This window comes from Stegostoma tigrinum, unplaced genomic scaffold, assembly GCF_030684315.1.
Source record: "Stegostoma tigrinum isolate sSteTig4 unplaced genomic scaffold, sSteTig4.hap1 scaffold_102, whole genome shotgun sequence".
In the NCBI taxonomy this organism is placed as follows: Eukaryota; Metazoa; Chordata; class Chondrichthyes; order Orectolobiformes; family Stegostomatidae; genus Stegostoma; species Stegostoma tigrinum.
Genome location: NW_026728054.1, coordinates 718,690 through 743,000, shown reverse-complemented (window position 1 = coordinate 743,000; position 24,311 = coordinate 718,690). Strand labels below are relative to the sequence as shown.

General features: G+C 48.8%; 1 protein-coding gene across 3 annotated transcripts in view; it reads right to left on the bottom strand.

The window, feature by feature from the left end:
• LOC132207571 (uncharacterized) overlaps positions 1-24,311 on the bottom strand; it is a 369,490-nt gene that overhangs the window by 161,367 nt on the left and 183,812 nt on the right. For 2 of the 3 annotated variants that reach the window (XM_059643522.1, XM_059643524.1), the window contains exon 2: positions 21,967-22,079. The exons of the other annotated variant lie outside the window; for it this stretch is intronic. The gene's annotated coding sequence lies outside the window, so the exon portion shown is untranslated. The remainder of the gene's footprint in view (positions 1-21,966; positions 22,080-24,311) is intronic. 3 annotated transcript variants of the gene reach the window in all.

Genomic DNA, 24,311 nt, shown 5'->3' with positions numbered 1-24,311 from the left:
TTCTATCAGTCACTGCGCGCATTTCCCTCAGTCACTGCATCTCATTTCACTCATTCACTGCATCCCATTTCACGCAGTCACTGCTTCCCATTCCACTCAGTCACTGCATCCCATTTCCCTCAGTCACTGCATCCCATTGCCCTCAGTCACTGCATCCCATTTCACTCAGTCACTGCATCCCATTTCACTCAGTCACTGCATCCCATTTCACTCAGCCACTGCATCCCAGTTCACATAGTCACCGCATCCCAGTTCACACAGTCACCACATCCCAGTACACAAAGTCACCGCATCCCATTTCCTTCAGTCACTGCATCCCAGTTCCATCAATCACTGTATCCGATTTCTATCAGTCACTGCGCGCATTTCCCTCAGTCACTGCATCTCATTTCACTCATTCACTGCATCCCATTTCACGCAGTCACTGCTTCCCATTCCACTCAGTCACTGCATCCCATTACCCTCAGTCACTGCATCCCATTAACTTCAGTCGCAGGATCCCATTTCAAACAGACACTGCATCCCATCTCCGTCAGTCACTGCATCACATTTCCCTCAGTCACTGCATACCATTTCCATCAGACACTGCATCTCATTTCACTCAGTCACTGCATCCCATTTCCGTCAGTCACTGCATCCCTATTAACTCAGTCACTCCTTCCCAGTACCTCAGTCACTGCATCGCATTTCACTCAGTCACTGCATCCCATTTCACTCAGTCACTGCATCCATTTCCATCAGTCACTGCATCCCATTACCCTCAGTCGCAGCATCCCATTTCCCACAGACACTGCATTTCCTTTCCCTTCGTCACTGCATCTCATTTCCACCAGTCACTGCATCCCATTTCACTCCGCACTGCATCTCATTTCACTCAGCCACTGCATCCCATTTCACTCAGCCACTGCATCCCAGTTCACATAGTCACCGCATCCCAGTTAACACAGTCACCACATCCCAGTTCACACAGTCACCGCATCCCACTTCCGTCAGTCATTGCATCCCAGTTCCATCAGTCACTGTATCCGATTTCTATCAGTCACTGCGCGCATTTCACTCAATCACTGCATCTCATTTCACTCATTCACTGCATCCCATTTCACGCAGTCACTGCATCCCATTTCACTCAGTCACTGCACCCCAAGCCCACTCGGGCACTGCATCCCTATAAACTCAGTCACTCCTTCCCAGTACCTCAGTCACTGCATCGCATTTCACTCAGTCACTGCATCCCATTTCACTCATTCACTGCATCCCATTTCCATCAGTCAGTACATCCCATTACCCTCAGTCACTGCATCCCATTACCCTCAGTCGCAGTATCCCATTTCCCACAGACACTGCAGTTCCTTTCCCTTAGTCATTGCATCTCATTTCCACCAGTCACTGCATCCCATTTCACGCCCCACTGCATCCCATTTCACTCAGTCACTGCATCTCATTTCACTCATTCACTGCATCCCATTTCACGCAGTCACTGCATCGCATTTCACTCAGTCACTGCATCGCATTTCACTCAGTCACTGCATCCCATTTCACTCAGTCAGTGCGTCACATTTCACTCAGGCACTGTATCCCATTTCCCTAAGTTACTGCACCCCAAGCCCGCTCGGGCACTGCATCCCTATTAACTCAGTCACTCCTTCCCAGTACCTCCGTCACTGCATCCCATTTCACTCAGTCACTGCTTCCATTTCCATCAGTCACTGCATCCCATTACCCTCAGTCCCAGCAGCCATTTCCCACAGACACTGCATCTCATTTCCACCAGACACTGCATCTTATTTCCACCAGTCACTGCATCCCATTTCATTCCCCACTGCATCTCATTTCACGCAGTCACTGCATCGCATTTCACTCAGTCACTGCATCCCATTTCACTCAGTCACTGCATCCCATTCCACTCAGTCACTGCATCCCATTCCACTCAGTCACTGCATCCCATTTCACTCAGTCAGTGCATCACATTTCCCTCAGTCACTGCATCCTATTTCCTCAGTCAATGCATCTCCTTTCCACAGTCACGGCAATTCCATTTCACTCAGTCACTACGTCCCATTTCACTCAGCCACTGCGTCCCATTTCACTCAGTCACTGCGTCCCATTTCCATCAGTCACTGCATCCCATTTCCCACTGTCACTGCATCCCATTTCCCAGTCACTGCATCCCATTTCCCTCAGTCACTGCATCCCATTTCCCTCAGTCACTGCATCCCATTGCCCTCAGTCATTGCATCCCATTGTCCTCAGTCACTGCATCCCATTGTCCTCAGTCACTGCATCCCATTTCACTCAGTCACTGCATCCCATTACCCACAGTCACTGCATCCCATTAACTTCAGTCGCAGGATCCCATTTCAAACAGACACTGCATCCCATTTCCCTCAGTCACTGCATCCCATTTCCCACAGTCACTGCATACCATTTCCATCAGTCACTGCATCTCATTTCACTCAGTCACTGCATCCCATTTCCCTCAGTCACTGCATCCCATTTCCCTCAGTCACTGCATCCCACTTCCCTCAGTCAGTGCATCCCATTTCAATCAGTCACTGCATCCCATTTCACTCAGTCACTGCATCCCATTTCGCTCAGACACTGCATCCCATTTCCGTCAGTCACTCCATCCCATTTCGCTCAGACACTGCATCCCATTTTCGTCAGTCACTCCATCCCATTTCCCTCAGTCGCAGCATCCTATATCCGACAGACACTGCATTTCCATTCCTGAAGTTACTGCATCGCATTTCACTCAGTCACTGCACCCCAAGCCCGCTCGGGCACTGCATCTCTATTAGCTCAGTCACTCCTTCCCAGTACCTCAGTCACTGCATCCCATTACCCTCAGTCACTGCATCCCATTACCCTCAGTCACTGCATCCCATTTCCCACAGACACTGCATTTCCTTTCCCTAAGTCACTGCATCTCATTTCCACCAGTCACTGCATCCCATTTCACTCCCCACTGCATCCCATTTCACTCAGCCACTGCATCCCATTTCACTCAGCCACTGCATCCCAGTTCACAAAGTCACCGCATCCCAGTTCCGTCAGTCACTGCATCCCAGTTCCATCAGTCACTGTATCCGATTTCTATCAGTCACTGCGCGCATTTCACTCATTCACTGCATCCCATTTCACTCCCCACTGCATCTCATTCCACTCAGTCACTGCATCCCATTCCACTCAGTCAGTGCATCACATTTCACTCAGGCACTGTATCCCATTTCCCTAAGTCACTGCACTCCAAGCCTGCTCGGGCACTGCATCCCTCTTAATTCAAACACTCCTTCCCAGTACCTGAGTCACTGCATCGCATTTCACTCAGCCACTGCATCCCAGTACACACAGTCACCGTGTCCCAGTTCACACAGCCCCTGCATCCCATTTCAAACAGTCACTGCATCTCATTTCACACATTCAATGCTTCACATTCCACTCAGTCACTGCTTCCCATTTCCCACAATCAGTGCATCTCCTTTCCTCAGTCACTGCATCCCATTTCACTCAGTTACTGCAGGCCATTTCTCTCAGTCACTGCATCCCATGACCATCAGTCACTACATCCCATTACCCTCAGTCACTGCATCACAGTACGCTCAGTAACAGCATCCCATTTCCCTCAGACACTGCATCCCATTTCCATCAGTCACTGCATCCCATTTCAATCAGTCACTGCATCCCATTACCCTCAGTCACTGCATCCCATTTCCCGTAGTCACTGCATCTCCTTTCCACAGTCACAGTATCCCATTTCACTCAGTCACTGCATCCTATTCCCCTCAGTCACTACATCCCATTACCCTGAGTCACAGTATGCCATTTCCCACAGTCACTGCATCTCCTTTCCCTCAGTCACTGCATCCCATTTCCCACACTCACTGCATCCCATTTCCAACAGTGACTGCATCCCATTGCCAACAGTCACTGCAATCCATTTCCAACAGTCACTGCATCCCATTTCCAAGAGTCAGAGCATCCCATTTCACTCAGCCACTGCATCTCATTTCCCTCAGTCACTGCATCCCACATCACTCAATCACTGCCGGCCATTTCACTCATTGACTGCATCCTATTTCACTCTGACACTGCGTCCCATTTCCCTCAGTCACTGCAACCCATTACCGTCCGTCACTCCATCCAATTACTGTTAGTCACTGCATCCCATTTCGATCAGTCACAGCATCCCATTTCCATCAGTTACTGCATCCCATTTCACTCAGCCACTGCATCCCATTTCACGAAGACAGTGCATCCCATTTCTCTCAGCCACTGTATCCCATTTCCCTCAGTCACTGTACTCCAAGCCCGCTCGGGCACTGCCTCCCCATTAACTCAGTCACTCCTTCCCAGGACCTCAGTCACTGCATCCCATGTCCCACAAAAACTGCATCCCATTTCCATCAGGCACTGCAGGTCATGTCACTCTGTCACTGCATTCAATTTCCATCAGTCACTGCATCCCATTTCACTCATTAACTGCATCCCATTTCAATCAGACACTGCATCCCATTTCACTCAGTCAGTGCATCCCATTCCACTCAGTCACTGCATCCCATTCCATTCAGTCACTGCATCCCATTTCACTCAGTCAGTGCATCACATTTCACTCCGGCACTGTATCCCATTTCCCTAAGTCACTGCACCGCAAGCCCGCTCGGGCACTTCATCCCTATTAATTCAGTCACTGCTTCCCAGTACCTGAGTCACTGCATCGCATTTCACTCAGCCACTGCATCCCAGTTAACACAGTCACCGCATCCCAGTTCACACAGCCACTGCATCCCATTTCTAACAGTCACTGCATCTCATTTCACTCATTCAATGCTTCACATTCCACTCAGTCACCGCTTCCCATTTCCCACAGTCACTGCATCTCCTTTCCTCAGTCATTGCATCCCATTTCACTCAGTCACTGCAGGCTATTTCCCTCAGTCACTGCATCCCATGACCATCAGTCACTACATCCCATTACCCTCAGTCACTGCATCACAGTTCGCTCAGTCACAGCATCCCATTTCCCTCAGACACTGCATCCCATTTCCATCAGTCACTGCATCTCATTTCACTCAGTCACTGCATCCCATTTCCCACATTCACTGCATCCCATTTCCCTCAGTCACTGCATCCCACTTCCCTCAGTCAGTGCAGCCCATTTCACTCAGTCACTGCATCCCATTTCACTCAGTCACTGCAACCTATTTCACTCAGTCACTGCATCCCATTTCGTTCAGTCACTGCATCCCATTTCCGTCAGTCACTCCATCCCATTTCCCTCAGTCGCAGCATCCCATTTCCCACAGACACTGCATTTCCATTCCTTAAGTCACTGCATCCCATTTCACTCAGTCACTGCACCCCAAGCCCGCTCGGGCACTGCATCCCGATTAATTCAGTCACTCCTTCCCAGTACCTCAGTCACTGCATCCCTTTTCACTCAGTCACTGCATCCGTTTCCATCAGTCACTGCATCCCATTACCCTCAGTCGCAGCATCCCATTTCCCACAGACACTGCATTTCCTTTCCCTAAGTCACTGCATCTCATTTCCACCAGTCACTGCATCCCATTTCACTCCCCACTGCATCCCATTTCACTCAGCCACTGCATCCCATTGCCCGCCGTCACTGCATCCCATTGTCCTCATTCACTGCATCTGATTCCCCTCAGTCACTGCATCCATTTTCACAAAGTCACTGCATCCCATTACCCTCAGTCACTGCATCCCATTTCACTCAGTCACTGCATCCCATTCCCCTCAGTCACTGCATCCCATTACCCTCAGTCACTGCATCCCATTACCCTCAGTCACTGCATCCCATTTCCCTCAGACACTGCATCCCATTTCCCTCAGACACTGCATCTGATTTCCATCAGTCACTGCATCCCATTTCCCTCAGTCATTGCATCCAATTTCCCACATTCACTGCATCTCCTATCCCTCATTCACTGCATCCCATTAACCACAGTCACTGCATCGCGTTGCCCTCAGTCACTGCATCACATTACCCACAGTCAGAGCATCCCATTTCCCACATTCACTGCATCTCCTTTCCCTCAGTCAATGCGTCACATTCCACTGAGTCACTGCATCCCATTACCCTGAGTCACAGTATGCCATTTCCCACAGTCACTGCATCTCCTTTCCCTCAGTCACTGCATCCCATTTCCATCAGTCACTGAATCCCATTTCCCTCATTCACTGCATCCCATTTCCATCAGTCACTGCATCCCATTTATCTCAGTCACTGAATCCCATTTATCTCAGTCACTGAATCCCATTTCCCTCAGTCACTGCATCCCATTCCCCACAATCACTGAATCCCATTTCCCTCATTCACTGCATCCCATTTCCATCAGTCACTGCATCCCATTTATCTCAGTCACTGCATCTCATTCCCCACAGTCGCTGCACCCCATTCCCCACAGTCACTGCATCCCATTCCCCACAGACACGGCATCCCATTCACTTTAGTCGCAGCATCCCATTTAAAACAGACAATGCATCTCCTTTCCCTCAGTCACTGCATCCCTATTCACACAGCCACTGCATCCCAGTTCACACAGCCACTGCATCCCATTTCACACAGCCACTGCATCCCATTTCACTCAATGCTTCACCTTACACTCAGTCAGGGCATCCCATTTCCATCCGTCACGGCAATCCCATTTCACTCAGTCACTGCATCCCATTTCCCAGTCACTGCATCCCATTTCCCTCAGTCACTGCGTCCCATTCCCCATAGTCACTGCATCACATTTCCCAGTCACTGCATCCCATTGTCCTCATTCACTGCAGCCGATTCCCCTCAGTCACTGCATCCCATTTCACTCAGTCACTGCATCACATTACCCTCAGTCACTGCACCCCAAGCCCCCTCGGGCACTGCATCCCTATTAACTCAGTCACTCCTTCCCAGAGCCTCAGTCACTGCATCCCATGTCCCACAGTAACTGCATCACATTTCCATCTGGCACTGCAGCGCATGTCACTCTGTCAGTGCATCCCATTTCCGTAAGTCACTGCATCCCATTTCCCACAGTCACTGCATCTCCTTTCCCCAAGTCACGGCGTCTCATTTCCATCAGTCACTGCTTCCCATTTCACTCAGTCACTGCATCCCATTTCCCTCAGTCACGGCATTCCATTTCCCTCAGTCACTGCATCCCATTTCACTCAGTCACTGCATCCCATTTCACTCAGTCACTGCATCCCATTTCACAGAGTCACTGCATCTCCTATCCATCAGTCACTGTGTCCCATTTCACTCAGTCACTGCGTCCCATTTCCCATAGTCACTGCATCTCATTTCCCAGTCACTGCATCCCATTACCCTCAGTCACGGCATCCCATTACCTTCAGTCGCAGGATCCCATTTCCAACAGACACTGCATTCCATTTCCGTCAGTCACTGCATCCCATTTCCCTCAGTCACTGCATACCATTTCCATCAGTCACTGCATCCCAGTTCACTCAGTCAGTGCATCCCATTTCAATCAGTCACTGCATCCCATTTCCTCAGTCACTGCATCCCATTTCCTCAGTCACTGCATCTCCTTTCCACAGTCATGGCAATCCCATTTCACTCAGTCACTGCATCCCATTTCACTCAGTCACTGCATCCCATTTCACAGAGTCACTGCATCTCCTTTCCATCAGTCACTGCATCCCATTTCACTTAGTCACTGCATCCCATTTCCATCAATCACTGCATCCCATTTCCCAGTCACTGCATCCCATTTCCCTCAGTCACCGCATCCCATTCTCCTCAGTCACTGCATCGTATTTCACTCAGCCGATGCATCCCATGTCCCTCAGTCACTGCATCCCATGTCCCTCAGTCACTGCATCCCATGTCCCTCAGTCACTGCATCCCATTTCCCAGTCACTGCATCCCATTTCCCTCAGTCACTGCATCCCACGTCCCTCATTCACTGCATCCCACGTCCCTCAGTCACTGCATCCCATTTCACCTAGTCACTGCATCCCATTTCCCTCAGTCACTGCATCCCATGTCCCTCAGTCACTGCATCCCATGTCCCTCAGTTACTGCATCCCATTGCCATCAGTCACTGCATCCCACTTCACTCAGTCACTGCATCCCACTTCACTCAGTCACTGCATCCCACTTCACTCAGGCACTGCATCCCATTTCACTCAGTCACTGCATCCCATTAACTTCAGTCACTTCATACCATTTCCCTCAGTTACTGCATTCCATTTCACTCAGTCAATGTATCTCTTTTCACTCAGTCACTGCATCCCATTTCCATCAGTCACTGCACCCCAAGCCCCCTTGGGCACTGCATCCCTATTAACTCAGTCACTCCTTCCCAGTACCTCAGACACTGCATCCCATGTCCCACAGTAACTGCATCACATTTCCATCTGGCACTGCAGCGCATGTCACTCTGTCAGTGCATCCAATTTCCATCAGTCACTGCATCTCATTTCACTCATTAACTGCATCCCATCTCACTCAGACACTGCATCCCATTTCACTCAGACACTGCATCCCATCTCACTCAGTCACTTCATCCCATTTCCTTCAGTCACTGCATCCCATTTCCGTAAGTCACTGCATCCCATTTCCCACAGTCACTGCATCTCCTTTCCCCAAGTCACGGCGTCCAATTTCCATCAGTCACTGCTTCCCATTTCACTCAGTCACTGCATCCCATTTCCCTCAGTCACGGCGTTCCATTTCCCTCAGTCGCTGGATCCCATTTCTCTCAGTCACTGCATCCCGTTTCTCACTGATGCTGCATTCAATTTCCGTCAGACACTGTATCCCATTTCCATCAGTCACTGCATCCCATTTCCATCAGTCACTGCATCCCATTTCACAGAGTCACTGCATCTCCTTTCCATCAGTCACTGCGTCCCATTTCACTCAGTCACTGCGTCCCATTTCCCATCGTCACTGCATCCCATTTCCCAGTCACTGCATCCCATTTCACTCAGTCACTGCATCCCATTACCCTCAGTCACTGCATCCCATTGCCCTCAGTCATTGCATCCCATTGTCCTCAGTCACTGCATCCCATTGTCCTCAGTCACTGCATCCCATTTCACTCAGTCACTGCATCCCATTACCCTCAGTCACTGCATCCCATTAACTTCAGTCGCAGGATCCCATTTCAAACAGACACTGCATCCCATTTCCCTCAGTCACTGCATCCCATTTCCCACAGTCACTGCATACCATTTCCATCAGTCACTGCATCTCATTTCACTCAGTCACTGCATCCCATTTCCCTCAGTCACTGCATCCCATTTCCCTCAGTCACTGCATCCCACTTCCCTCAGTTAGTGCATCCCATTTCAATCAGTCACTGCATCCCATTTCACTCAGTCACTGCATCCCATTTCGCTCAGACACTGCATCCCATTTCCGTCAGTCACTCCATCCCATTTCGCTCAGACACTGCATCCCATTTTCGTCAGTCACTCCATCCCATTTCCCTCAGTCGCAGCATCCTATATCCGACAGACACTGCATTTCCATTCCTGAAGTTTCTGCATCGCATTTCACTCAGTCACTGCACCCCAAGCCCGCTCGGGCACTGCATCTCTATTAGCTCAGTCACTCCTTCTCAGTACCTCAGTCACTGCATCCCATTACCCTCAGTCACTGCATCCCATTACCCTCAGTCACTGCATCCCATTTCCCACAGACACTGCATTTCCTTTCCCTAAGTCACTGCATCTCATTTCCACCAGTCACTGCATCCCATTTCACTCCCCACTGCATCCCATTTCACTCAGCCACTGCATCCCATTTCACTCAGCCACTGCATCCCAGTTCACAAAGTCACCGCATCCCAGTTCCGTCAGTCACTGCATCCCAGTTCCATCAGTCACTGTATCCGATTTCTATCAGTCACTGCGCGCATTTCACTCATTCACTGCATCCCATTTCACTCCCCACTGCATCTCATTCCACTCAGTCACTGCATCCCATTCCACTCAGTCAGTGCATCACATTTCACTCAGGCACTGTATCCCATTTCCCTAAGTCACTGCACTCCAAGCCTGCTCGGGCACTGCATCCCTCTTAATTCAAACACTCCTTCCCAGTACCTGAGTCACTGCATCGCATTTCACTCAGCCACTGCATCCCAGTACACACAGTCACCGTGTCCCAGTTCACACAGCCCCTGCATCCCATTTCAAACAGTCACTGCATCTCATTTCACACATTCAATGCTTCACATTCCACTCAGTCACTGCTTCCCATTTCCCACAATCAGTGCATCTCCTTTCCTCAGTCACTGCATCCCATTTCACTCAGTTACTGCAGGCCATTTCTCTCAGTCACTGCATCCCATGACCATCAGTCACTACATCCCATTACCCTCAGTCACTGCATCACAGTACGCTCAGTAACAGCATCCCATTTCCCTCAGACACTGCATCCCATTTCCATCAGTCACTGCATCCCATTTCAATCAGTCACTGCATCCCATTACCCTCAGTCACTGCATCCCATTTCACTCAGTCACTGCATCCCATTTCCCGTAGTCACTGCATCTCCTTTCCACAGTCACAGTATCCCATTTCACTCAGTCACTGCATCCTATTCCCCTCAGTCACTACATCCCATTACCCTGAGTCACAGTATGCCATTTCCCACAGTCACTGCATCCCATTCCACAGTGTCACAGCATCCCATTTCACTCAGTGACTGCATCCCATTTCCAACAGTGACTGCATCCCATTGCCAACAGTCACTGCAATCCATTTCCAACAGTCACTGCATCCCATTTCCAAGAGTCAGAGCATCCCATTTCACTCAGCCACTGCATCTCATTTCCCTCAGTCACTGCATCCCATTTCCCTCAGACACTGCATCTGATTTCCATCAGTCATTGCATCCAATTTCCCACATTCACTGCATCTCCTATCCCTCATTCACTGCATGCCATTCACCACAGTCACTGCATCGCGTTGCCCTCAGTCACTGCATCACATTACCCTCAGTCAGAGCATCCCATTTCCCACATTCACTGCATCTCCTTTCCCTCAGTCAATGCGTCACATTCCACTGAGTCACTGCATCCCATTCCACAGTGTCACAGCATCCCATTTCACTCAGTGACTGCAACCCATTACCCTCAGTCACTGCATCCCATTTCCATCAGTCAATGCGTCCCATTCATCTCAGTCACTGAATCCCATTTCCCTCATTCACTGCATCCCATTTCCATTAGTCACTGCATCCCATTTATCTCAGACACTGCATACCATTACCTTCAGTCGCAGGATCCAATTTCCAACAGGCACTGCATCCCATTTCCGTCAGTCACTGCATTCCATTTCCCTCAGTCACTGCATCCCATTTCCCTCAGTCACTGCATCCCATTTCCTCAGTCTCGGCATCTCCTTTCCACAGTCACGGCAATCCCATTTCACTCAGTCACTGCACCCCATTTCACTCAGTCACTGCATCCCATTTCACAGAGTCACTGCATCTCCTTTCCATCAGTCACTGCGTCCCATTTCACTTAGTCACTGCGTCCCATTTCCATCAATCACTGCATCCCATTTCCCAGTCACTGCATCCCATTTCCCTCAGTCACTGCATCCCACGTCCCTCATTCACTGCATCCCACGTCCCTCAGTCACTGCATCCCATTTCACCTAGTCACTGCATCCCATTTCCCTCAGTCACTGCATCCCATGTCCCTCAGTCACTGCATCCCATGTCCCTCAGTTACTGCATCCCATTGCCATCAGTCACTGCATCCCACTTCACTCAGTCACTGCATCCCACTTCACTCAGTCACTGCATCCCACTTCACTCAGGCACTGCATCCCATTTCACTCAGTCACTGCATCCCATTAACTTCAGTCACTTCATACCATTTCCCTCAGTTACTGCATTCCATTTCACTCAGTCAATGTATCTCTTTTCACTCAGTCACTGCATCCCATTTCCATCAGTCACTGCACCCCAAGCCCCCTTGGGCACTGCATCCCTATTAACTCAGTCACTCCTTCCCAGTACCTCAGACACTGCATCCCATGTCCCACAGTAACTGCATCACATTTCCATCTGGCACTGCAGCGCATGTCACTCTGTCAGTGCATCCAATTTCCATCAGTCACTGCATCTCATTTCACTCATTAACTGCATCCCATCTCACTCAGACACTGCATCCCATTTCACTCAGACACTGCATCCCATCTCACTCAGTCACTTCATCCCATTTCCTTCAGTCACTGCATCCCATTTCCGTAAGTCACTGCATCCCATTTCCCACAGTCACTGCATCTCCTTTCCCCAAGTCACGGCGTCCAATTTCCATCAGTCACTGCTTCCCATTTCACTCAGTCACTGCATCCCATTTCCCTCAGTCACGGCGTTCCATTTCCCTCAGTCGCTGGATCCCATTTCTCTCAGTCACTGCATCCCGTTTCTCACTGATGCTGCATTCAATTTCCGTCAGACACTGTATCCCATTTCCATCAGTCACTGCATCCCATTTCCATCAGTCACTGCATCCCATTTCACAGAGTCACTGCATCTCCTTTCCATCAGTCACTGCGTCCCATTTCACTCAGTCACTGCGTCCCATTTCCCATCGTCACTGCATCCCATTTCCCAGTCACTGCATCCCATTTCACTCAGTCACTGCATCCCATTACCCTCAGTCACTGCATCCCATTACCCTCAGTCACGGCATCCCATTACCTTCAGTCGCAGCATCCCATTTCCAACAGACACTGCATTCCATTTCCGTCAGTCAGTGCATCCCATTTCCCTCAGTCACTGCATACCATTTCCATCAGTCACTGGATCCCAGTTCACTCAGTCTCGGCATCTCATTTCCCTCAGTCACTGCATCCCATTTCCCTCAGTCGCTGCATCCCATTTCCTCAGTCACTGCATCCCATTTCCTCAGTCACTGCATCACCTTTCCACAGTCACGGCAATCCCATTTTACTCAGTCACTGCATCCCATTTCACTCAGTCACTGCATCCCATTTCACAGAGTCACTGCATCTCCTTTCCATCAATCACTGCGTCCCATTTCACTTAGTCACTGCGTCCCATTTCCATCAATCACTACATCCCATTTCCCAGTCACTGCATCCCATTTCTCTCAGTCGCTGCATCCCATTCTCCTCAGTCACTGCATCCCATTTCACTCAGTCACTGCATCACTTTTCACTCAGTCACTGCATCACTTTTCACTCAGTCACTGCATCTCATTTCCGTCAGTTACTCCATCATATTTCCATCAAACAAGGCATCTCATTTCACTCAGTCACTGCATCGCATTTCACTCAGTCAGTGCTTCCCATTTCACTTAGTCACTGCATCCCATTTCACTCAGTGACTGCATCCCATTTCCCTCAGTCACTGCGTCCCATTTCACTCAGTGATGCGTCCCATTTCACTCAGTGACTGCAACACATTTCACTCAGTGGCTGCAACACATTTCACTCAGAGACTGCATCCCATTTCCCTCAGTCACTCAGTCACTGCATCACATTTCACTCAGTCACTGCATCACATTTCACTCAGTCACTGCATCACATTTCACACAGTCACTGCATCACATTTCACTCAGTCACTGCATCTCGTTCACCATAGTCACTGCATTCCATTTCCCTCGGTCACTGTTTCCCGTATCTCACAGGCGTTGCATTCAATTTCCCACACTCACTGCATCCCATTTCCCATCGTCACAGCATCACCTTTCCCGCAGTCTCTGCATCGCATTTCACTCAGTCAATGCTTCCCATTTCCCTCAGTCACTGCATCTCATTTCACTCAGTCACTGCATCCCACTTCACTCAGGCACTGCATCCCATTTCACTCAGGCACTGTATCCCATTTCCCTCACTCACTGCGCCCCAAGTCCGCTCGGGCACTGCATCCCCATGAACTCAGTCACTCCTTCCCAGTACCTCAGTCACTGCATCCCATTTCACGCAGTCACTGCATCCCATTTCCCTCAGTCACTGCATCTCCTTCACCACAGTCACTGCATCCCATTTCACTCAGTCACTGAATCCCATTTCCCTCATTCACTGCATCCCATTTCCATCAGTCACAGCATCCCATTTATCTCAGTCACTGAATCTCATTTTCCTCAGTCACTGCATCCCATTCCCCACAGTCACTGAATCCCATTTCCCTCATTCACTGCATCCCATTTCCATCAGTCACTGCATCCCCTTTATCTCAGTCACTGCATCTCATTCCCCACAGTCGCTGCACCCCATTCCCCACAGTCACTGCATCCCATTCCCCACAGACACGGCATCCCATTCACTTGAGTCGCAGCATCCCATTTCAAACAGACACTGCATCTCCTTTCCCTCAGTCACTGCATCCCTATTCACACAGCCACTGCATCCCAGTTCACACAGCCACTGCATCCCATTTCACTCAATGCTTCACCTTACACTCAGTCAGGGCATCCCATTTCCATCCGTCACGGCAATCCCATTTCACTCAGTCACTGCGTCCCATTTCACTCAGTCACTGCATCCCATTTCCCTCAGTCACTGCATCCCATTTCCCTCAGTCACTGCGTCCCATTCCCCATAGTCACTGCATCCCATTTCCCAGTCACTGCATCCCATTGTCCTCATTCACTGCAGCCGATTCCCCTCAGTCACTGCATCCCATTTCACTCAGTCACTGCATCAGATTACCCTCAGTCACTGCATCCCATTACCTTCAGTCGCAGGATCCCATTTCCCTCAGTCACTGCATCCCATTTCCCTCGGTCACTGCATCCCATTTCCCTCAGTCACTGCATCTCCTTTCCACAGTCACGGCAATCCCATTTCACTCAGTCACTGCATCTCCTTTCCATCAGTCACTGCGTCCCATTTCACTTAGTCACTGCGTCACATTTCCATCAATCACTGCATCCTATTTCCCAGTCACTGCATCCCATTACCATCAGTCACTACATCCCATTACCCTCAGGCACTGCATCACAGTACGCTCAGTCACAGCATCCCATTTCCCTCAGACACTGCATCCCATTCCCATCAGTCACTGCATCCCATTTCACTCAGTCACTGCATGCCATTTCCCATAGTCACTGCATCTCCTTTCCTCAGTCACAGTATCCCATTTCACTCAGTCACTGCATCCCATTCCCCTCAGTCACTGCATCCCATTACCCTAGTCACAGTATGCCATTTCCCACAGTCACTTCATCTCCTTTCCCTCAGTCACTGCATCCCATTTCCATCAGTCAATGCGTCCCATTCATCTCAGTCACTGCATCCCATTCTCCTCAGTCACTGCATCCCATTTCACTCAGTCACTGCATCACTTTTCACTCAGTCACTGCATCTCATTTCCGTCAGTTACTCCATCATATTTCCATCAAACAAGGCATCTCATTTCACTCAGTCACTGCATCGCATTTCACTCAGTCAGTGCTTCCCATTTCACTTAGTCACTGCATCCCATTTCACTCAGTGACTGCATCCCATTTCCCTCAGTCACTGCGTCCCATTTCACTCAGTGATGCGTCCCATTTCACTCAGTGACTGCAACACATTTCACTCAGTGGCTGCAACACATTTCACTCAGAAACTGCATCCCATTTCCCTCAGTCACTGCATCACATTTCACTCAGTCACTGCATCACATTTCACTCAGTCACTGCATCACATTTCACTCAGTCACTGCATCACATTTCACTCAGTCACTGCATCACATTTCACTCAGTCACTGCATTCCATTTCCCTCGGTCACTGTTTCCCGTATCTCACAGCCGCTGCATTCAATTTCCCACACTCACTGCATCCCATTTCCCATAGGCACAGCATCTCCTTTCCCTCAGTCTCTGCATCGCATTTCACTCAGTCAATGCTTCCCATTTCCCTCAGTCACTGCATCTCATTTCACTCAGTCACTGCATCTCATTTCACTCAGTCACTGCATCCCATTTCACTCAGGCACTGCATCCCATTTCACTCAGTCACTGCATCTCATTTCACTCAGTCACTGCATCCCATTTCACTCAGGCACTGCATCCCATTTCACTCAGGCACTGTATCCCATTTCCCTCACTCACTGCACCCCAAGTCCGCTCGGGCACTGCATCCCCATGAACTCAGTCACTCCTTCCCAGTACCTCAGTCACTGCATCCCATTTCCCTCAGTCACTGCATCTCCTTCACCACAGTCACTGCATCCCATTCCCCACAGTCACTGAATCCCATTTCCCTCATTCACTGCATCCCATTTCCATCAGTCACTGCATCCCATTTATCTCAGTCACTGCATCTCATTCCCCACAGTCGCTGCACCGCATTCCCCACAGTCACTGCATCCCATTCCCCACAGACACGGCATCCCATTCACTTGAGTCGCAGCATCCCATTTCAAACAGACGCTGCATCTCCTTTCCTTCAGTCACTGCATCCCTATTCACACATCCACTGCATCCCAGTTCACACAGCCACTGCATCCCATTTCACACAGCCACTGCATCCCATTTCACACAGCCACTGCATCCCATTTCACTCCATGCTTCACCTTACACTCAGTCAGGGCATCCCATTTCCATCTGTCACGGCAATCCCATTTCACTCAGTCACTGCATCCCATTTCACTCAGTCACTGCATCCCATTTCACAGAGTCACTGCATCACATTACCCTCAGTCACTGCATCCCATTACCTTCAGTCGCAGGATCCCATTTCCCTCAGTCACTGCATCCCATTTCCCTCAGTCACAGCATCTCCTTTCCACAGTCACGGCAATCCCATTTCACTCAGTCACTGCATCCCATTTCACTCAGTCACTGCATCCCATTTCACAGAGTCACTGCATCTCCTTTCCATCAGTCACTGCGTCCCATTTCACTTCGTCACTGCGTCCCATTTCCATCAATCACTGCATCCCATTTCCCAGTCACTGCATCCCATTACCATCAGTCACTACATCCCATTACCCTCAGTCACTGCATCACAGTACGCTCAGTCACAGCATCCCATTTCCCTCAGACACTGCATCACATTCCCATCAGTCACTGCATCCCATTTCCATCAGTCACTGCATCCCATTTCACTCAGTCACTGCATGCCATTTCCCATAGTCACTGCATCTCCTTTCCTCAGTCACAGTATCCCATTTCACTCAGTCACTGCATCCTATTCCCCTCAGTCACTGCATCCCATTCCCCTGAGTCACTGCATCCCATTTCCAAGAGTCAGTGCATCCCATTTCCAAGAGTCAGTGCCTCCCATTTCACTCAGCCACTGCATCCCATTTCCCTCAGTCACTGCATCCCACATCACTCAATCACTGCAGGACATTTCACTCATTGACTGCATCCTATTTCACTCTGACACTGCGTCCCGTTTCCCTCAGTCACTGCATCCCATTACCGTCCGTCACTCCATCCAATTACTGTCAGTCACCGCATCCCATTTCCCACAGTCACTGCATCCCATTTCCACCAATTACTGCATCCCATTTCACTCAGCCACTGCATCCCATTTCATTCAGCCACTGCATCCCATTTCACTCAGCCACTGCACCCCATTTCACTTGGCCACCGCATCCTAGATCACACAGTGACTGCATTACAGTTCGCACAGACACTGCAGCCCATTTCACACAGTCACTGCATCCCATTACCCTCAGTCAGAGCATCCATTTCCCTCAGTCACTGCAGCCCATTTCACTCAGTCACTGCATCCCATTTCCATGAGTCACTGCATCGCATTCCCCTCAGTCACTACATCGCATTCCCCTCAGTCACTGCATCCCATTTCCATCAGTCATGCATCCCATTTAGCTCAGTCACTGCATCCCATTTCACTCAGTTACTGCATCCCAGGTCACTCAGTCACTGCATCCCAGGTCACTCAGTCACTGCGTCCCATTTCAGACAGTCACTGCATCTCCTTTCCTCAGTCACTGCATCCCATTTCACCAAGTCACTGCTGCCCATTTCACTCAGTCACTGCTGCCCATTTCACTCAGTCACTGCGGCCCATTTAACAGTCACTGCATCCCATTTCCACAGTCACTGCATCCCATTTCCCAGTCACTGCATCCCATTACCATCAGTCACTACATCCCATTACCCTTAGTCACTGCATCACAGTACGCTCAGTCACAGCATCCCATTTCCCTCAGACACTGCATCACATTGCCATCAGTCACTGCATCCCATTTCCATCAGTCACTGCATCCCATTTCACTCAGTCACTGCATGCCATTTCCCATAGTCACTGCATCTCCTTTCCTCAGTCACAGTATCCCATTTCACTCAGTCACTGCATCCTATTCCCCTCAGTCACTGCATCCCATTACCCTGAGTCACAGTATGCCATTTCCCACAGTCACTGCATCTCCTTTCCCTCAGTCACTGCATCCCATTTCCCATAGTCACTGCATCCCATTTCCAACAGTGACTGCATCCCATTGCCAACAGTCACTGCAATCCATTTCCAACAGTCACTGCATCCCATTTCCAAGAGTCAGTGCATCCCATTTCACTCAGCCACTGCATCCCATTTCCCTCAGTCACTGCATCCCACTTCACTCAATCACTGCAGGACATTTCACTCATTGACTGCATCCTATTTCACTCTGACACTGCGTCCCGTTTCCCTCAGTCACTGCATCCCATTACCGTCCGTCACTCCATCCAATTACTGTCAGTCACCGCATCCCATTTCCCACAGTCACTGCATCCCATTTTCACCAATTACTGCATCCCATTTCACTCAGCCACTGCATCCCATTTCACTCAGCCACTGCATCCCATTTCACTCAGCCACTGCACCCCATTTCACTTGGCCACCGCATCCTAGATCACACAGTGACTGCATTACAGTTCGCACAGACACTGCAGCCCATTTCACACAGTCACTGCATCCCATTACCCTCAGTCAGGGCATCCATTTCCCTCAGTCACTGCAGCCCATTTCACTCAGTCACTGCATCTCCGTTCCCTCAGTCACAGCATCCCATTTCCATGAGTCACTGCATCGCATTCCCCTCAGTCACTACATCGCATTCCCCTCAGTCACTGCATCCCATTTCCATCAGTCATGCATCCCATTTAGCTCAGTCACTGCATCCCATTTCACTCAGTTACTGCATCCCAGGTCACTCAGTCACTGCATCCCAGGTCACTCAGTCACTGCGTCCCATTTCAGACAGTCACTGCATCTCCTTTCCTCAGTCACTGCATCCCATTTCACCAAGTCACTGCTGCCCATTTCACTCAGTCACTGCGGCCCATTTAACAGTCACTGCATCCCATTTCCACAGTCACTGCATCCCATTCCCCTCAGACACAGCATGCTATTTCCCACAGTCACCGCATCGCCTTTCCTCCGTTACTGCATCCCATTGCACTCATTCACTGCATCCCATTGCACTCAGTCACTGCATCCCATTTCACTCAGTCACTGCAACCCATTTCGCACAGTCACTGCAGCCCACTTCACGCAGTCACTGCATCCCATTTAAGAGTCACTGCATCCCAAAACCGTCAGTCACAGCATGCCATTTCTCTCAGTCACAGCATGCCATTTCCCACAGTCACTGCATCTCCTTTCCCTCAGTCAGTGCATCCCATTAACCTCAGTCACAGCATCCCATTTCACTCAGTCACTGCATTCCATCTCCCACCGTCACTGCATCCCATTCGCCACAGTCACCGCATCCCATTTCCCAAATACACAGAATCACCTTTCCCTCAGTCACTGCCTCCCATTACCCTCAGTCACAGCATCCCATTTCACTCAGTCACAGCATCCCATCTCCATCAGTCACTGCATCCCAGTTCACACATTCACTGCAGCCCATTTCACTCAGTCACTGCATCTCATTTCACTCAGACACTGCAACCCATTTCCCACAGTCACTGGATCCCATTTCCCTCAGTCACTGCATCCCATTAGACATAGTCACAGCATCCCAGTTTACTCAGTCACTGCAACCCAGTTCAATCAGTCTCGGCATCCCATTCCCCTCAGTCACTGCATCCCATTACCCTCAGACACAGCATGCCATTTCCCACAGTCACTGCATCTCCTTTCCATCAGTCAACGCATCCCATTTCCATCAGTCACTGCATCCCATTTCCATCAGTCACTGTATCCCATTTCCCTCAGTGACTACAACCCATTTCCCGCAGTCACTACAACCCATTTCCCGCTGTCACTGTATCCTATTTCACTCAGTCACTGCATCTAATTACCCTCAGTCACTGCATCCCATTACCCTCAGTCACTGCATCCCAGTTCACACAGTCACTGCATCCAATTTCACTGAGTCACTGCATCCCGTTTCACTGAGTCACTGAATCGCATTTGTTGTTCTCACTTGAATGCAATGGTCATGAATCTCCTCCAATGGCTTGTCATGTATTTCCAATGCAAAATTTTACCAAGTTTTGATTTTCCATTTTGATTACATGTGTCTCCTCTATTCTATAAGATGCTGCAATAAACTCAAATTTGACGAATCATAATTCCACCACCATTACCGACAGAGTTAATTTCATCAAACAGATCCAATTAGAATTGTCACATTCCCAAATCCTGATTCAAGTTTTTCGAATTATGGGCCACGTGGTTAAGAAAAAAGACACTTAGAATCAGAGAGATGTACAGTCGGGAAACAGATCCTTTGGCCCAATTTGTCTATGTTGACCAGATATCCTAAATTAATTTAGTCCCATTTGCCAGCATTTGGCCCATATTCCTCTCAACCCATCCTATTCATATACCCATCCACATGCCTTTTAAACGTACAAGCCTCCACCACTTCCTCTGGCAGCTCACTCCATACATGCACCACTATGAAAAAAATCCGGTCCATTTTAAATCTTCCCTCTCTCATTTTTAACCTATTCCCTCCAGTTTTGGATTCCAGCAACCCGGGGAAAAGATCTTGGCTGTTCGCTCTATCCACATCCCTCGTAATTGTATAAACTTCTATATGGTCAGCCCTGAACTCCAAAGTTCCAAGAAATAGCTGCCTGTTCAAGCCCACGGTATACCTTCAACCTCCGATGCTCATAACATCCTTGTAGATCTTCTCTGAACCCTTTCAAGTTTACAACATACAAGAATACAGCGCAGAACAGGCCCTTCGGCCCTCAATGGTGCGCCGACATCCTTCCTCTCGCAAGGAGACCAAAATCGATTGCGGTATTCCAAAAGCAGCCGAACCAACGTCCTATATGGCTGCTAAGTGATCTCCCAACTCCTATTCTCAATGCACTGACCGATAAAGGCGAGCACACCAAATGTCTCCTTCATATCCTTTCTACCGGTGGCTGGACTTTGATGGAACTACGAAACTGCACTCCAGTGTCTCTTTATTAAGCAACACTCCCCACAACCTTCAGTGTATACGTGCTGCCCTGATTTGCCTTTCCAAAATGTAGCACCTCACATTTGTCTAACCTCAACACCATCTGCCATTCCTCAGTTTATTGGCCCTTGTCAATGTCCCATTGTATTCTGAGGTGACCTTCTTGGCTGGCTACTACACCTTCAATCATTGGGAAACTTACTAACCACACCTTCTATTTTCATATCCAAATCATTGCATCACTTCAACTCCCCCTCCCACTCCCTGAATGACATGTCCATCCTGGGCCTCTTCCAGTGTCACAACCAGACCACCCAGAAACTGGAGGAGCAGCACCTCACATTCCGCCTCGGGAGCTTCCAACTCAATAGCCTCAATGTGGACTTGGCCACCCTCAAAATCTCCCCACCCGCCAGCCTCATCCCAAGACTAGTTCCTCCCCTCATCCCCGCCTCCATGACCTGTCCGCCTTCTCTCCCACCTATCCACTCCTCCCACCTCACTGACCTACTCCCACCACTGCTTGGAATTATTCTTCTTTTCACACTTCATCAGCTCGACGTTATTTCTAAAATCTATTTTCCAATTGTTGGAAAAAGTGAGATAAAGAGAAGTAAAAGAAGTTACATTCTTACCACTCGGGAAATCTCTGAATATTCTTCTGTTGAAAGGCCGCCAAGGAACGATGCAATTCTTTTGTCACAAACGCTGTGAGGGAGACATCTTTTTCGGTTCCACTAACTCCACCCTAAGGAAGACAAACCCATGTAACATATCTAGTGACTTAAAGCATACTCTATTGTTGCCCAAGGTGGAGAGCTGGATGAACACAGCAGGTCAAGCAGCATCAGAGAAGCAAGAAAGCTGATGTTTCGGGACGAGACCCGACTTCAGAAAATTGGCGCTGGAGAATCTGAGATAACAAGGTGTAGAGCCGGATGATACTGCTTGGCCTGCTGTGTTCATCCAGCTTTACACCTTCTTATCTCAGATTCTCCAGCATCTGCAGTTCCTACTACCTCTATTGTTGCCCTTTCACTTTACTGAACTAATATGAGCCAGTAGTTTTGTTTAGGCTCGTGTAATCTTACGGTTATTGGCCTGGACAAAATCCTGAATTAATTTTGATCGACTGACGGGAGGAGAGATGAATTTTATAGAAAATTTTGTTTTCTACCAATTTGCAGAGGGCATCGTGGGTGATTGAAGGACAGTGTTATTATCCTCCAGGTCTGTGGGCTGCATCGTTACCAACTTGCCTATTTGCATATACATAAAATATTCATTATGTACCAATGAAACATAATAAACCAATATTGCGTACTAAAAACAACGCTCACATATCAATGGAAATTTAAATATTTATCATAGAGTTTTAAGGATTGAATTCAATGATACAAAGCAAAAACCAGTGAAGATGAGGGCAGTTGGTCAGCACTTTTGCCACTAAGTGGAGGTTGGCAATTTGAGGCCACCCAGGAACAAGCAAGCTCTGTCTAACTCCAAGGGCAGCACGGTGGCTCAGTGGTTAGCACTGCTGATTCACAGCGCCAGGGACCCAGGTTCGATCCCACCGTTGGACGATCTTCTGTGCGGAGTTTGTACATTCTGCCCATGCCTGCATGGGTTCCTGCTGGGTGCTCTGGTTTCCTCCCACAGTCCAAAGATGCGCAGGCTCAATGTATGGGCCATGCCAAACTTGCCCATTGTGTTTAGGGATGTGTAGATTAGGTGTGTTAGTCATGGGAAATGTAGGGTTACTGAGGAAAGGGTCGGGGGATGAGTCAGGGTGAGACGCTCTTTGGAGGGTGACCGTGGACTTCTTGAGTCAAAAGGGGCTTGTTTCCACACCGTAGGGATTCTATGATATGGAAGTATCTTTTGAAGTGGACATTCGTGGGTGTGCGAGAACAGAGACCTTGAAATACTGCACAACAAATATTTGGAACTAGACTGTCAATTCAGACAGAGCATCAAAAAAGGTCATGGAAGTTGTCACTGATATAAAGCAGGACTGATGAAAATCCAGCAGGAAATGGTGTCAAAAGGCACAGTATCTTTTATTCATCTCCAGTTATTTTGTCCAAGGCACTGGATGCTGGCAGGATTGAAACATTTAAGAAATGCTTCACAAATCACATATAAGGACCTGCACATCTTTGAACAATGGGAGGAAACTGCAGCACCTGGTGGAAGCCCCTCGCAGACGCGGGGAGGACATGTCAATTCCACACAGATAGTTACCCAAGACTGGAATTTCAATTGGCTCCCCAGTGCATGAGCAGCTCTGACCACTGAGCAACTACCTTGCCCAGAAGGGGTTTTATAAGCGCATACATTATTTCCATTAAGACAGATCCAATCCTCTAAGTCCAATCAAAATAACATATTGTAGATATCATGACAACAATCATAAATGATTTTGAACAAGTAAATCAAAAAACTTGAAATAGTTTCCAAGCCTAAATACTAGATATGTTGCAGTTAAGATGAATAGCACAACAACAAAAAGGCCATATTTGATGTGACCATCGGTAACACTTGAAAACTTGCAACAATTTGTCGCCAGTAATGCTCTGAAGTGGCTTGATGGTGCACTCCTTCATTCACTGGAATGAAACTCCAAAGATCACAAATTCTCCTTCAATACCGTGTTTTAACAGTGACTGCATCAACCTGTGTTTATGCGCCTGACTGGAAACCCACACAACATGCATAAGCAAAAAAAAATCTAAGGTGATAGGAGAAAAAAATGTATGTATGCAACGTCTTTGAAAAGCAATTATTTGTAGCAGCTGCAAGCCCATAAGGAATCTCGTTTCGCAGATTATATTCATTTGCACTGCAGGTCATGCCAGTCAGAATCAGTTTTCGTTTCATGACAGATAACTAAAATGTCCATTACAATGAACTTTGGTTGATCAGAAGATTTTAAGTATGGGCTATGTCTTGTGTGAGCTGATGGCATTAGGGGATGGAG